Raw genomic sequence first — 13,823 nt, 5'->3', positions numbered from 1 at the left:
TTGTGCCCTTAGCCTATTTATGTTATGGAAGATTATAATAGATATTTTGGCTGGGTAAAATAATCTGGGTTGGCATCTATGGTCATTTAGAACTGGCTCTTCTGCCTTTCATGATTTGCACTGAAAAGTCAGTTGTAATTCTGATGGGTTTTCCTTTGTATGTGACTTGTTGTTTTTCTTTTGCAGCTTTCAGTATTCTCCCTTTGTTCAGCATGTTCAGTGTTTTACTATGATGGGTGGTAGAGAGTTTCTTTTCTGGTCCTGTCTATTTGGTGTTCTATGTGCTTCTTGTATTTGTATAGGCATGTCTTTCTTTAATTTTGGGATAATTTCTTCTACAGTCATGTTGAAGTTCTGGTCCATACTGTTATCATGAGATTCTTCTTCTTCCTCTATGCCTATGATGTGTAAGTTTGGTCTTTTAATGGTGTCACACAAGTCCTGTATATTCCTGTGTCTTCCTAAATTTTTCATGATCTTTGCTTGAGTGGTCTAATTTGTCTACTTTATCTTCCAGCCTTGATGTTCTGTTTTCCATTTAATTTATCCAGTTAGTGAGGCCTTCTCATGTCCTTTCTAATTGGCTTATTAAGTGTTTCACTTCCTTCTTCATTTCAGCCTGAGTATTCTTCATATTTCTAACTCTTTTCTGAATTCATTCAGAGTTTATCCCTATCTTCTTTCGGTTCTTTGATTTCTTTGTGTGATTTTTAAAATCGCTGAATTCTTTTATCATGTTTATAACTGTTCTTTTGAATTCCATATCCTGTGTTATTTCTAGGGGGTTCCCATTGTAGTCCTCTATTTTTGTTTTCTTATTTTTTTTTGCTGTGACTTTGACATGTGGATTTCTTTTGTAGTTTCTGATTCTTGTGTGAGACTCAAGCTTTCCTTTGTTGAGTTTAGGTCTGCTTCTGTCTGTTAACTTTATGTGCCTTTGTGGTTTACATGTTTGGGCTTGAAAAGCTGATTGGTCTAGGCTTCAGGTTCTCTCTTTTGATTTTATATTGGAGGGGCTAGATGGCTTTCATCCTGTTTCTCAGGAGTTCTCACAGAGGTCCAAGTTATATGAGGATCAGATGCTCTCAGGCTTTCTCTTAAGAGCTGGATCCCTCTAGTCAGCAGGCAAAGTACAGTTTGGGAGGACTGCTAGGTAGAGGTAGGATTCATGACTCTCTGGCAATTAGGGAAGGAGGCTGGTCTCAGGAATCCAGAGAAAGCAGGAAAGGAGACTAGTCTCTGGAATCCAGGTTGGGGATAAGACAGCCAGGGAAGAAGGCTGGTCTCAGGAATGAAAAGGCAATGTGGGTGAAGGAAAAGGGTTGGGGGATCCAGGGGACTATACTGAAGAATTAGATTGGTCTTGGTGCAAATGATCAAGGAGCAGTGGGGAGAATGTGCCATGAGGATATTCTAGAGGTCTGGGGTGCCAAGAGACGAAGTGGCCCAGTGGGCATGCCAGGAGGAGAGAAAGTGTGGGGGAACTAGGAGGGTAAAGAGGTTGTGGGAGTCAAGGCCATAACACACAATTTAAAAATATCAATTCTGTGTACGTACATGTTTGTGCCTGTTTTTCTTTGTAGGTTCTCTTCTGTGTGGTGGGAGTGTATACAAGTACATGTGTTCATATCGAGGCTAGAGGAAGATTTGGGGTAACACCCTCAGGAACAAAGTTTACCTCCTTTGAGACAGGATTTTTCAGTGGCCTAGAGATCATCAATTTTGTTAGAAAGACTGAACAGGGAGCCCCAGGAATCCTTCATTCTTTACTTCCCCAATACTAGGATTATTTTCATGGGTTCTAGAGATCAAATCAGAGCTTCATGCTTGGAAGGCAAACACGTTACCATCAGGTGTTCCCTAGCCCTACAAACCTATTTGACTAAACAGCTTTCAATAATTTTTATTTGGTTTTGTTTTGTTTTCCAAAATTGAGCTCTTTACTCCTAGAATTATTGTAACTTTATGACCTGGCATTTTTCTTTTACCGTCTCAAAGGGTCATAAGTCAGATCAAACTTAAAGATTAACAAGTTAGGAAAATCTTAATGATCTTTCCTTGTCAAATGGACAATGCATATTGAAAACACTGTTAGATTGCCTGTAAGGGAGATTTTAAATTTAATTTATATCATGAAGTTTTAATTATTCTTTTAAGGCAATTTTATCTTTCCACGGTCAAGTCTCATTGTGACTCTAAAGTCTCAAACATTCTTTTAAATGTCTGGACATGATTCATTGATGATTTAGCAAAACTTAAAATTAATGGTATTCACAGTAACACTCTGGCTCCACAACTTCTCACTTGAACGAAAATGAGCATGGCTACTTTCGTCAGCTTGTTCTTATATTCCCTGCCGATACTCCCTTTATAAGTCTGATGTCTTCAATGGACTTTTGTTTATGGCCCCTTGGTTGTCCTCTTGGAAAATATAGACTGGCTGATGACACTCCTCCATGGAACTCCTACTATCCATGTAGAGAGCACTGTCTCATGAAACAGAGGATTTCCACAGTTATGTGGTCCATTTCTCTCCACAGTGTTACTTCTGCTTCCTGAATCCACCATCACTTGTGACATGGCAAGGCACCCATTGCCATATGCTGTCAGTGAAGGAAAGAACTCTGTATATATGATAAACAGGCTACCTTGCATGTCTGATGTGACTCATGACCAAAGATGATATGCTTAGCTCATTATTTGGATGGCAACTTTGCAAAATAACCCGCTGCTGCTTGCTTTGTGTTGTTGTTTGCATTTTTCAGGTTAATTGCACTCAGTTTACCCTTTCTTTGGTACTACAGCAGTGGTTCTCTGTTGGTAGGACCTTCTCAGTGTAATTATTTACATTGTAGTCTAATTAAGGAACTCAAAAAAAAGCAGTTGTGATAGTTGAAAATGATCTATGTCATGATTTCAGTGTTCTGTTTTGTTTTCAACATGGCAAGTTGTCACACGACATTTCATGAAGAGACATGAAGAAATGTCTCTGCATCTTAGATAGGACAAGGACAGACTCAAGAAAATAGTCCACTCAAGCTTAGTTCAGTGAAGCAATGAATGCATTGTCTGACAAGTGTGAGAGATGCAAAGGCTGCCACATGTCCAGTCCAGGAAGTCTCCTGAAGAATTTAAGGGCAGTTATATCGCTAAAGAGGCTCTTCTTGTTGTTGATTTTTTTTTCATATAATCTCATGGAGAGAAGTAGCTCATGAGGATGTCATAAAGGCTTGTGAGTCCCATGAGCCAATCCTGTCCCTCCTAGAGATTATTCTTGTGAAAATGCTCTTACCTTTTGGCATCTGGTTATTGCAAGGTCTGGATGTAAGCAGATATTAGAGCTGCTGAAAAATGTTACACCAAATTTTGGTAATAAAAGAACAGCAGCCTCCTTCCTCAAGGGTTGTTGTTCTCAGAATATTTTGACACCAGTAGATACAGGAAAGGGAAGGATACTATTGGTCATTGATTTTCAGAGTGATTTTCTAAAGACTACATTCTCCAGACACTTACACACAGCTTAAATTCTAATAATAGTTGACACTTTCACCCCTCATAAGAGAATATTTGCCAAGAATTGATCCACTTCCATTCTTATTCTGACTGAAAAGGCAACAAGAAACAGTAGAGAAAGGCCCCTGATTTACCATCATTTATATTAAACAACTGTCAGGGCCACCAGACAGTTTTTCTGTGCTCATTTTTGCAGCTGTTGCTCAACCCTTCTGTGGGGTGGTGGTACTATTAACAGGACAGATTGGATCAACTACTCTGACTCACTTCAGAATCAGGGAGTAGGCACAATTTTTAAGTTAAATTGGGAATTTAACTCTTTCCAGCTGTTGAAGAGACTAGGTAACGCTCTATCTACTATGCTCTCTCACTGACCGGGGTAGAAGGTCACACTGACAAATGACCCTTTCTTTCCTGCATGTTATCTGTTCACACAGAAACCTTGTTACTTTCCACTACTGTAAAACCTGAAAGAAAGAAATTATTTCCCTATTCAATTTTGAATAATCATTTTAAATAATAGCTTAAATTTCATGTAAAATTCTTTATTGGTGGTAAGATTCAACCAAGAGTTTTACAGAATCTAGACACAGACCCTGCCCCTGAGTTATACCTCACTCTCACATTTAAAGAAAAATAATATTTATAATTTATACATTACTGAAATAGGCTCTGAAGCAAATCTGATTTTAATAAATCCTTGGCCCTAGCTAGACATTTGAAGCCTTGAAATGGAAATTTTAGTACTTAAATTCATATTTTGTAATACAAATGAAAATTCTCTGAGACTATATAAAATAGGTAATATTAAGGCATTTGATTACATACATGCACATAGAAAGAAGAAAAATGTCTATCAACTATGCTTGGGATCTAGATGTCTTTTTAATGTATTTTTGCTTTTTTTAAAAAATAAATAAGGCCAATAACAGATTTTATGCAATTAAAAAAATGATATCAGCAAGCTCCCTGTGGAGTCTGGAAGATCTAAGTGAGCAAGTGGGCAAGAAAGATGGGTCAGTTTTAACAAGGCCCTGCCATAAAATTTGGTAAGATATTCTAATATAGTTAGCATGCAAATGTCTGAAAGTATTTAGCACTGTGTCTGGCACATAAACTTTCAATAAATGTTGACTAGTATCTACTGGTATTTAGGTTACCAGTAGATATTACTACAGGCATTGGAAGTGTGAATTATTTTGCTTTGCCTAAAGGACTGGACAGTAAAATCAAATAAAATAATTAAATGACAAAGAAATAAAGATATACTGTTAGCAAACATGAAATATCAAACATGTACAATAGGAATAATAACCAAACAAAAACCATCCACAACTAGACAAAATATATCACCATTTAAGATGAGTAAAATGACACATTTTGGCCTCTTGGTGAAGAGAAGTCAGGTTTGAAATCTGTTTCTAATTTAGCCAGTGCCCCTAAGGAAGATTCTAAATCTATGATTATAAATGAGTTTTCAGAATTTGACTCCAAATCAAGGATTCCAGGGCAAATAATAGATCACATAAACTTGAAAGAGGATGAGGAAGAAAGAGATGAGCACTGAGCCACTAATACCATCAGCCTTTCACAGAAGCCAATACGTGGAGACAAAAAATGGCACAGCCAGGATGGTCTAGATCACAGAAAGTTATTTTCTCACAGGTCTGCAGGATTGAAGTCAAAGTTCAAGTATATGGCAGATAAAGTGTCTAGGGAGGGCTCAACTCTATCCCTTTGCTCATAGACAGCTGACTTTTCTCTCTGTCTCCACCAGGACTTTTCTCCCTGTGATCATCTCTGATGTATCTGGACCCCTTTTGAGGAATTTGAGTCACATGCTCATAACTTGACCCATACTTAAGTTCTTCTTTAGGGCAGTAAGTCCCCAAGACCTGGAAACAATGTTAAGTTCAAGGACTATAATTCCTTTAAGAGTTTTGTTCTCTCACTTCTGAAACACACATGAAAGGTAAACAATCGTAACACTGAGCTATACTCCATCCCCACATCCCCAATGTTCTTTAATTTTTCTTCTTCACTTTGAATATACACAATAAAGCTGAAATGAGAAAATAGGTGGGAAACCAATAAGTAGAAGTGGTAAGGAATGTAAACAGAATCCTGCACAGCCCAGGTATCTAATGGAAACACATACAAACACACACACACACACACACACACACACACACACAGAGACAGAGAGAAGCATGTACACATATGAATGCACATACACATAAATGCATACATACACATAAACATACACGAGATGACACATACTTTAGAAATGGTTCAGGGCATCATGAAGGAAATATTTGATGTGAGGAAATCAAAGAGGAAATAAGTGACTCAAAATTAATAGTTTTTTGTAATCATTGGCAGCAGTTTGTAAGGGCCAAGAAGTGTTAGGGAAATCACATGGGACCCTGAATTGGGGTTCTGTGATATGACAAACTGAAGGATCAGTTTACTCAATCTGAGATGTCTGTGTCTTCTGGGGTTGTCGGGGAGGGCTAATAATCAGTTCAGTGCATGTTTGGTTAAAGGGTTAGGCCTGGAGAGAGAACTCAGCAGTTAAAAGTATTGACTGCTGTAACAGAGGAACAACATAAAGTTCCTGACACACAAATGGTGGCTAACGATCATCCGAAACTCCAGTTTTAGGGGATCTGATACTCTCTTCTGTTCTCTACAGGCATTACACAAACAGGTGCCCTTACGTATGTATGGGCAAAACACTCATACATACAACATAAATATAAAATGTTAAAATGTTTAAATATTTTTTATAGTTCAGGAAACAGGCACAGGCTAGTTCTAGGGATCTGATACTGAACTATGAATGGCTGGGATTAATGCCTGGGGATCAGATGAGCGTGGTGTTGGAGGGTGAGGGGTGAACAGACATGGGCTTTGTGGGACATTCAGGAACAAGAATGCTTTCTCTGTGCCACCTCCTTCCTCTCCATCTGATGGCTTAGATTTTTTTCTTCCCTGCATGCTTTTCACCCCACCCCTCCTGGTGTGGGTCTTGGCTGCCACTACCAACAACCCAGTGCTCATACCTTCATTAGGGAAACCAAAGTCCACGTTTAAATACCTTGAGAGGAAAATGTCACAAAATAACACACTATTAATACTTCTGCCCAATCACAAATATCACAGATGAGCTGATAACTGCTATATCACTTTGCTCAGGCAGCCTTAATGGATTACCATAAACACAGATGCTTAAACAAGCAAAACTTACCACTTGTTAGATGATAAAAACTCAAGATGGTGTCATCAAGGTGGCTCCTTTTAAGAGCTCAGAAAAAAGTATCCCAGAGCTGGCCAGATGGATCAGTGGGTAACAGTGCCTGTTAATAAGCCTGGGAACCTGAGTTCAGTTTCTGGAACCCACATTGTGGAAGAAGAGAACTGACTCAGCAAGTTGTCCTCTGCCTTCCCAGCATGTTCTGGCACACAGTCACCCTTCACCACACCCAACAGAAATAAATAAAATATAATAAATATTTTAATAAAAATAATCTAGTCATTTGAGGATCTGTTCCTCAGGGGTCACATAGGCTTGGGAGGAGCCCCTGGCTCCTTTTACCAGTTCCGCCTATGTGAAGATAAGTCAAAAGTCCTGCTCCACCATGGTTGTCTTCCCTTGGAAGCATGGAGGAAGTGATTCCTCTGTGTTGGCCCTCCTCTTTGTAGACTGGACACTGGTTCAAGTCCATCTGGTGGGGTCTCCTCGGCCTCCTTGATCAAGAGGACAGGTAACCCACCAACATTATAGGACATTTTGAGAGATGCTCATAGTCTCCTGGAACTAGTTGATCTAGGAGGGCAAGGAGCAAAAAGTGACAGGTAATACCTTCTTTTGAGTTGTTGGCCAGGGTGGGCAAAGTCACTCCCAGATAGTAACCCAGCATAGAACTGGGAAAATGAACAGGAGACCCCAATCTTATCCAAAGGAATATTGACAACTGATTACTGCTAGATGAGGAATAGCTGACCATCCTAAAAAAAGACCTTTAGATAGCCTGATTAAATTCACCAGAAGGGCAAGTAGTGGGGACTGGGGGTATCGACAACACAGCAGACAGTAGCAGGGATATCAGAGTATAAGGGCTCTAGTGGGTGGAGGGAAGCTATGGGAGGGTGCTATCTGGGAAGTGGGTTTAAAAAATAATAAATAAATAAATAAATAAAAATTAAATTAAAAAAAATAATAATCCAGTCTATGTCTCACTCCTCACCAGGCATCTTTGGTGCTCTTTGGATTGTAGACACACACCCCTCACCTCTCTTCATGCCTACAGGCATACAGCTTGGTGTGCACTTGTCTATATGCAAAATTTCCTCCTTCCAGAGTCACTCATGAGGCAATGCATGTTTTTGTTGGGTTGTCTAGTCTGCTTATATAGAATCCTCATGTCCTAGACTTTGTTTTGTTTGGAGGGTTTTTTTTGGGGGGTGGGTTGTTTTTTAAAATTATTTCCTGCTGATTCTCTTTGGGAACTCATAGTCTAACAGTATGGTAGCCATCACACATTTGAGAATAAACCCCACTCCAGGCTCTTTAATTTTTTTTTGCAGTTTTTAAATTATTTATTTAATAACCACATAATTAGTAGAAGCATATCATTACAACAGCATTGACATAGTCAATAACAGTTTCCAAAACAAAGACATCTCATTCAAAATTGAGTGTAAATTTTTAGGTTCACAGTTGAATTAATACAGTTATACAATATTGTACTCAGAATAAACCCTATAAGACATAAAATTCAATGAGGTTTTAACTTTCAAAAAGATCTCCATTAATGATCACTGATGGTAGGCAAAGGTAATTTCCTTTTTTTTTTTTTTGATATTTTTTTGAGACGGGGTCTTCTTGTAGCTCCAGCTTGCCTGGAACTCACTATGTAGACCAGGCTGGCCTGGAACTCACATAGATCCACCTGCCTCAGCCTCCCTAGTGCTTGGATTAAAGGCTTGAGCCACCACACCCAGCAAAGGTAATTTCTAAAGTTAATGAATTTATCTGGCTTATTACAATGTATACCAAACTAGAATAAGTTGGGGGGGGGGGAGCAGAAGGATCATATAGGAAATCACAAAGTGTTACTAGGAAACCAAACATCTTGTGTCCCAGGAAGAAATTTTCCAAATGACCCTGGAGAACTGTATCTAAGGTTATCCTTGAATGCATCTGGAATGTGTCGCATTGTCAGCAATGAAGCAAAGCATGAGTCACTAGGGCAGGGCTGCCATAACTCTCTGCTTCTTCAGAGTCAATTTCTGCAGATCAAGGAGTCATGGAGAACATGAATCCTCCTGTACTGATGGTTCCATAGGTGTAAATGCTTATTGGGCTAAAGCAATGACTTTATTCCATTCTGTGACTTTGTTGATTAAGCTCAGTCCCAGCTCTGCTGAAGCTTGTCTCTTTGTCAGTACTCCATGGCAATGAGTTCTTTAACACATATGTGGTGTCCTGACTGGGGTGTCTGAAAGACTTGGCCCAGTCATAAAAGTGAAATAGGATAACAGCAGATGGTTCTAGAGACTTAGGAAAAGCACCATCACCACACTATTAAGCAGACATTCTGCACTTCCTTCACGTCTGATAACACTTAGTGCAATTCACTTTTGAGACGTCATGGACTCAGGAAACTTGGTCCTTTATCTACCTCTAATTCCATAAGGATTATGGTAACCCTATTTTTCTTTTTACCGATTATTTTAGGTCTAAGAAAGTGATAGAGAAGATACTGGTTTAGAAATTAAGGGGAAAATATATTGTCTCTTAAAATTATACACTTATAGAAAACAAACTTCCAGTTTAAAACATTACTATATATAAAAGCAGGCCTATTTGGAATGAAGTTGTATTTATATCCACATACAGAAGTCAGTTGGTAAGTGTGTTGCAGTGTGTTTTGTGCTGTCAATTTAGGAAATAAAGAATACAAGGAAAAGTCGCATTTTATAAACAGATGTTTGTGTGTGTGGTAACAAAAATTTTAAAGTTATTCTAAAAATATGCGAATTGATCTGACATACTTGTCACCTTAAACTCAGAGTTTTGTTTGTTTGGTTGTTTTAGGGAAGTAGCTGTACATTATTTGAAGGCACCATTACTAGGATGAAAGTAGAGATATGTCAAAGCTCCATTTCAAAAACACTGAGCCTGTGTTTTCAAATAAAAAGTCCCTTTGTGAAAAGACTCCAAGGCATGGACCTTCACCCAAGAACATTTGAGGAACACAGATTAGACTTGACAGCCTTCAGAAAAAGAAAATAGAGGATACGAAGTCTAGAGGGGAGGCAGTAGGCTGAGGGTGAGAAGGGTGATGAGGTCTAAATATGATCAAAATATATTGTATGAAATTCTCAAGTTATCAATAAAAGTATTTTTGAATCTCCTACTCTGGGGGCTGAAGAGATGGCTCAGCGGTTAAGAGCACTGCTTGCTCTTGTAGAGGACCAGAGGTTGGATTCCAGTACCTCCATGACGGCTAACAATTGCACTGTATGTATGTACTTACATACATGAGGGAAAAGAACCTAAGTTTGGGTCACAGTACCAAATGGTGGCTAACAATTGCACTACATGTGTGCACTTACATACATGAGGGAAATACACTCATACACATAAAATAAAAAAAACACAAATCTAATAGTTCTACATGTGTCATATGCCCTAAACACGTACACATTATTGACAAAGATCCAAATTAAATGTGGGTACTGTAAAATATATTAAATATGTTATAAATAAATCAAAAGTAGCAATCTGTTAAATCGTGTGTTCCTTTGATATTTGGTTATACATTATCTGTCGAAATGGCTTAATATTTGAGTGTATATCTCCTAAAATTCAAAACAATACTGCATTTTTTTTTTTGTTTTTTTTGAGACAGGATCTCCCTGTATCCCCAGCTGTCCTGGGTTTACTATGGAGACCAGGCTGGTCTTGAACTTACAGAGATCTGCCTGCCTCTGCCTCCCGAGTGCTGGGATTAAAGGCATGCACCACCATGCCCAGCAAAATACTTCATTTTTTAATCCTTAGTATTTAGAAGTTATTCGAATGGTCTCTATTTTTATTTTTGAAATAAATAAAACCCTCAGACATAGCTGAACAAAACGTTCGTTCATATCAAAAATTTAAATAGATACTAAATTTTGTCCTCTAAATATTGTTTTTGTCCCACAAGTGTGAGAAAGCACACATTATTGTAAGGCAGTAGTTGTTTTATGAGGCTATAAGTTGACTATAAGCTTACTTCATTTTTGTATATTTGAACCATCTATGTTATGTTTCCCATTAACTCCTTATTCTTACAAACGCATGTGTTTTTCTATCTTAATTCTTTGAAATATGTCACAAAGTTCCCTAATTGCCAGTTAATTTTTCTCTGTACTGAAATGTATTGTGGAGAGTTTTGAGAGTTTATCTCCAGATGTCATCCACTGCAATTTTTAACTCTTTTCCTATAGCTTGTTTTGCTAGTCCCCCCCTCCCCGCCCCCGTGGAATGAGTTTTGAGTCATCCTTCTACAAGATGATACATTTGTTGACATGGAAAAATGTCTTTCTTGGGCGCTTGAGATGCCTACGCTGATAAAGGAGCTTAAAGACAAGGCTGCCTAGCTTGTGTTCCATCCCTAGAAACTACACAGTGGAAGGAGAGAACCAACTCCAGTCAAATTGTCCTCTGACATCCACATGAGTATTATGGAATGTATTCTCCCTCCTTCCCCATCTACCACCCTCCACAAAAAAATAATTGTTTTTAATCTGTAGATTCTTAAAGTCAGAATTCTCTAAAAAAAAGAAAAATGTCTCAGTTAATTTAGATTGAAGTATTTTCAGTATGTTAAATGCAAGTGAGATGTGAATTACACAATGTTCCTATCAGTTATTTTTTTGAATATATAAGGAAAATGAATATATCTGAAAATAACGAAACTGTCTCAGCAAGGAGATGACAGCATGGAAACTAAAACAGGGACTTTCACCATCTATGCTACCCTGTAGTGCCAGTTTCACGCTTGATGGTTTCATGCTATGAAGACCTGAGTTCAAGGTTCTCTCTGGAGAATGCCAGGCACCGATGGTCCTCAGTGCTCATCATCAACTTTCCCCATGGCTGAAAATGGGAATACCACTAAATGCTTAGGGTTCTGATCTTGGCATTATCAACAGAGTTAATCATAGCTTCACAGTTGCATTCTTCCTTTAATTATGGTGGTGGTGTCCTCTCCCTCTCCCTGACTCCCCCAAATTAGTCAGTGCAGCCTCTACTAGGTTCCTTGAGCTGTCACCTCTCCATCACCTGTTGCCTGTCCTTAAGTGAAGAAGAGCCTATTATGGCTTTGATGCACAAGGTTGGAAATACATCTACTATGGCACTTCTGCTTTTTAAAATGTATTTTATCTATTTACTTTTATTTTATGTGCATGAGAATATTGCCTGCATGTATGTAAGTGCACCTACGTCATGCGATGGCCATGGTGGTCAGAAGAGGGTTTCAGATCCCATGGTAGTGAAATTATAGACACTTGTTAGCGGCCAAGTGGGTGGTGGGAATTGAACCTTGGTCCTCTGCAAGAGAAACCAGTGCTTTCTCTCTAGGACCCAGACAGCTCGTTTTTAAAAATTAGTTTATAAGACTATTTTGAGAATTTCATACATGAGTACGCACTATATTTACATCATATCTACCCCTTCCTTGTCCCATCTAAGTTATCTCACATTCCCCTCACTCATTTCTTCTTTAATTACTACTGTTAAACACACACACACACACACACACACACACACACACACACACACACACACAAGCTACTTCCATTTTTCAGAAAGTTTCATGATATTGGAATTTCAGGAACTGGGAAGCCATTTCTTAATGATACAATGTCTTGTACAACACTTGGGATTCAAGGTCTGAGACAATGTAACTATGCTGAGGATGGAGACATAAGATCACAAAATGCTACAGAGGTTTGAAAAAACATTCTCTACTCACTCAGTTAATGTACTTTAGAATGTTTTGTTATGAAATAAATATATTCAAGCTTGCTTTCAGATAATAAAACACCCTAATACTTAATAACACGTGATATTCAGTTTCTGTAGCCAGGGGTAAATGGTACATATTAGAGTTTCCTTTTAAAAATCATATTACTGTTGTATAATAGGTAACATTACAGAATAAAGTAGGAATGATCAGACTGTATCAGTGATAAGATGAGTTCTAGTTAGACATGTTATACTTCCTGCAGGTCACTAAGCAAATTTTAGTTCTTCGTCATTCAAGCATATAATACTTCACTATTTCTTAACTTTCAAGCTTGAAGTATCAGAGTATGAGCATCCTGAGAGTGCCTAACCATCCACGTTATATAGGATGGAAATTGAGTTACATTATGCTGAAGTTAATATTTTGTGCTTAATGATATGATTTTCTCAGGATTCTATCAATTTCACTGATGATCAAGAGTTATTTCCAGGAAGATGCCAAATATTTAGTAAGACTAGAATTATTATATTTACTCATTTTTTCATAAAGCACTTATTTATTTAAGCATGTTTTAGTAAATCCATTCAATGAAACTTTATGAAATAACTATTTTCCCTATGGTATCATTTGAAAGAGTAGGAAATTAATGAGCCTTTTATTTTGTTGTACTGAAATGTCCTTTACCAATGTTAGCACATTGTACTTGAAATGAATGTCATATTTTAGCTCTTAGAATGTGAATCATTAAAGCAATTGTTGGTGACATATTGGATTTGTTTTGTTCTTTTTGAGACTATTAAAATATATATTGTCTAAAATGTTCTTTTACTGATTTCAGTCAGCCCCTTGTGACGTTGGTTTCTATTATGTTGTTTTGTGGTATCTTTATAGCATTTATGCTCTTGTTTGTTTTTATTTTGTTTTGAGCCCCAGAATCCCAGAATTTGTTTTGTAGACCAGGCTGAACTTGATCTCACAGAAACTGCCTCCAGAGTGAAATTAAAAGTGTGTGCCACTATGCCCTGTACATTTATGTTTAATTTAAGCATTCTTTAAGTCAATTAAAAAATACATCTTAGGAATCTCTTGGTGCCCTGACCAATAACTTGAAGGGGCATTTCTCCTGTCTGACCCTGGGCTTCTTTTTACACATGCACACATATATTGATTATTGTATGTTTATTTTTCAGTAGGTTTTTGAACAAATATATTTCACTCTCATTTTTCAAACAAGATAAGCATTATTTATGTCTATCCTCTCTCTCTCATTGTTCAAGATATATA

This window comes from Nannospalax galili, unplaced genomic scaffold (genome assembly GCF_000622305.1).
Source record: "Nannospalax galili isolate Female #2095 unplaced genomic scaffold, S.galili_v1.0 scaffold359, whole genome shotgun sequence".
In the NCBI taxonomy this organism is placed as follows: domain Eukaryota; kingdom Metazoa; phylum Chordata; class Mammalia; order Rodentia; family Spalacidae; genus Nannospalax; species Nannospalax galili.
This window is presented reverse-complemented; position numbering follows the sequence as displayed.